The sequence below is a fragment of the Elephantulus edwardii genome, unplaced genomic scaffold (assembly GCF_000299155.1).
Source record: "Elephantulus edwardii isolate Elephantulus edwardi_28Jun2011 unplaced genomic scaffold, EleEdw1.0 scaffold00175, whole genome shotgun sequence".
NCBI lineage: Eukaryota > Metazoa > Chordata > Mammalia > Macroscelidea > Macroscelididae > Elephantulus > Elephantulus edwardii.
Window position 1 is genome coordinate 3,170,222 of NW_006399925.1, and position 3,825 is coordinate 3,174,046.

The window sequence follows — 3,825 nt, forward strand, 5'->3', positions numbered from 1 at the left end:
TAATATGAGTATAGGTATCAGATGAACAGTCAAGTGTTCTGGGATTCACATTCTTCTCAAGATTAGCCTCTATTTGTTGTGATCTACACAGTTAAGTGCCTTTGTATAGTCATTGAAACACAGATAGACATTCTTCTGGTGATCTTTGCTTTCTGCCAAGATCTATCTGGCATGTGGTAATAATGTCTCTAGTGCCATGACCTCTTCTAAATCCACGTGTGTTTCTGCTAAGTTCTCTGTCAATGTACTGGTCCAGTCACTTCTGGATGATCTTCAGCAGAATTTTGCCCGAGTGTGATATTAGTGATATTGTTCAATAATTTCCACACTGTCCAGTCACCTTTTTTTGTTGCAATGGGAATATATATGGCTCTCTTCAATTTAGTTGGCTAGGTGGTAGTCTTCCAGAAATCTTGGCACAACCTGGTGAGTGCATCCAGGGCAGCATCTCTTTGTTGAAATATGTCAATTAATACTCTGTCAATTCCTGGGGATTTTTTTTTCCAAGTCCTTCAGAGCAACTTGCACTTCCTCCTTCATCAGCATTGCCTCTTGATCATATGTTGTTTCATGAAATTCTTCTGTGTCAACCAATTCTTTTTGGTACAATAACTCTGTTTACTAGTTCCATTTCCTTTTAATGATTCCTGGATCATTCAATATTTTGCCCATAGCATCCTTAAGTATTGCAACTTGAAGCTTGAATTTGTTTTTTAGTTCCTTTAGTTTAAGAAATGCCAAGTTAGTTTGGTCCTTTTGATTTTTCTGACTCCAACTCCTTGCAAATTTCATTATAATACTTTACTTTGTCTTCCCAAGCTGTCCTTTAAAACCTATTCAGCTCCTTGATTTCTTCTCTTTGCTTTGGCTTCTCTGCATTTTTGTGCAATATGTAGAATCTGTTCTGACCTCCATCTTGTTTTTTTTTCTTTTTCATCTGTCTTTGCAATGGCCTTTTGCGTTCTTCGTGAATGGTATTCTTGATATCCTCCCACACTTCATCTGGTTTTCATTTATTAATGTTCAAGGCCTCAAATCTGTTGCTGAGTTGGTTTTTTAATTCAGGTGTGATAGACTGCAGATCAAAGTTTGATTCCTGTGGGTTGATTTGACCTTCTTTGGCTTTTAATTTGAACTTGCATATGTGTAGCTGATGGTCTGTTCCACAGTCAGCATCTGGCCTAAAATTCACTGCTGATATTGAACTTCTCCAATGATTCCTTCCACAGATGTAATTGATCTGATTCCTGTGCATACCATCTGGGGAAATGCATGTGTATAGGCTGTATTTTTGTTTCTTATAAAAGGTATTTGCAATGAATAAATCATTGATTGTGCAGAATGCTATCATTCTACCCTCAGCCTCATTTGTTACCAAATCTGTGTTTTCTGACTGCTGATCCTTCTTCCTGGTTCCCAACTTTTGCATTCCAATCATCCATTATTAGTAGTAAAATTCTTAAATATTACAATATACAGTATTGAAATAATTGTTTTTCTTATAGAGAATTAAAGTAGGAGCGTTTCCTTCCCTAGCTAATTTATAGGTAAATCAAACAGAACAAAAATTATTAATACTACAGAAGCTACAAATAATGGAGTTATCAAATGTGACTTAATAAACTTTGTAGAACTCTGTGTCCAGAAAAAGAAGACATGAAGACATAATGTTGTAGGTAAATACATACATGCACACATTCACACTTATATACACACACATTTGTATATACAATAGAAAGGAAAATCCCACAAATTCAAGATATAAGTTTTCTCAGAAAGAAAGGAAGACTATCTGAAATAAGGACATACAAATGAATATGTAATTAATAATAATACTATGGAGTTTATTCTGTGTGATATACAAATAAGCATGCAATAAGTAACATAATAAGACAATATGTCATTTGTGAGGTAAAGGCCTATACAATGTATTTACTTTGGGAAACTGAATGGAGGGTGAGACATTACACTGGAAAATTCTTTCTAGATGGCTAAGAACTTCAGGAAATGGATAATACACTTTCTGTCAGGCCATCTGGGTATGACAGGCTTTCCAGAATGCTGGTCTAAATGACAGTAAGAATCACTTGTGTATAGGGCCAGAGAAGAAACTGCTATGGGAAAACTTACAGGAACAGTTTTTCTTCTTAGTTCTGGAAAGAGTAGTGTGGACATGTGTGGTAGGTAGTAATGAACCAAGAAAGAAGTTTGATTATTTCCAAACTAGAATATTCCCACCTAGCTCTCTACTTTGTTATAAATATATATATAGTTAAGACACATTTAATAGATTTTATTTTTAGAATTTTAACAGATGGAAGGTCTTTTGAAAACAGTATGTAAATAATTTTGCTCCCCAGTTTAATATTTCAAATACATCATTTTAGTCCTTAAAGAAGAAATAAAAGGATGGCATGGAAAACTTCTTCCTATTTTATCAAAGTTTTAAGTTGGGAAATAAGAATTCCTTTCATGTTTATTGAATAATTTGCATAAACAAAATTTGAACTAGGTAAACAAAGAATCCAAGTAACTGAAATATCAAAATACATCAACTCAAATAGAACAAAGAAAACAAATGAGTCATTAAACCAATGGAGGATTATTGGCATAATGTAGTAAATTAGAGAGACAAACAATGATTTAAATCAACACCTGAAGATAAAAGCTCAAAGCACTAAAATAACAATATTCATTAATGTGATAAATAGAATTCAATTTATGAGAGGCTAATGTTTTAACTCTTTCGGAACTAATTTCTTCCCACTTTTAAAACATCTGAGAAACTATTTCATACTTGATTGCTCAATAAGCAGCCCTAAGGCTGAGATACAATTCTGTTTATGAAAAGAGTTTCCTTTTGATGGAGAGAGAAAAAAGTGAGATGAATTTGGACCAAGGATGACTTTATGGGTCATAGGCAAGGGAGATGAAGGGGACTTGATGTTTAATGTTGTCAGGAGAAGCAATCCATTGAGAATGACATGTTGTTGTTGTTATTGTTATGTGTTGTCGAGTCACTTGGAACTCATAGCAACCCTATGTACAACAGCCCTAAAATCTGCTCTCTCCTGTGCCAATTGCACTGTCTCCTATACACCCATCCAGACTATCCCAGACACTGAATCAATCCACCTCATAGAGGGCCTTCCCCTCCTGTGCTATTCCTCCATCCTACCAAGCATGATGTCCCTCTCCAAGGACCGGTCAATCCTTACAACATATCCAAAGTATATTAGACAGAGCCTCAGAATCCTTGCTTCCAAGGAGCCACCCGGTTTAACCCTCTCCAGGATGGATCAGTTTGTTTTCCTAGCAGTCCATGTACCCTCAAGACTCTTCTCCAGCACCACAGCTCAAAGGCATCAATTCTTCTTCTGTCCTCCTTGGTCATTGTCCAACTCTCTGATGCATAACAAGTGATAGCAAAGACCGTGGCATGGCCTGTATCAGAAGCACCTTCATCTCAAGAGAGACACCATTGCTCCTCAGTACTTTGGAGCGATCTCTAACATCAGACTTTCACATGCCAATACATCTTTTAATTTACTGGCTACTGGTGCCAAGAGTGTTGACCGTGGAGCCAAGCAAAATAAAGCTTTGAACAATCTGATGTTGTCAATTGGTCCAGTGATGAAAATCTTTGTCTTCTTGACATTGAGCCTCAATCCATATTGAAGGCTGTAGTCCCTGACCCTCAGCAGCAAGCGCTTTAGGTTCTCCTCAGTTTCAGCAAGCAGGGTTGTGTCCTTTGCATAATGCAGATTGTAGATAGATCTTCCACCAATCCTGATGTCACATTTCTCCTCAAAGAGCCCAGCCTTC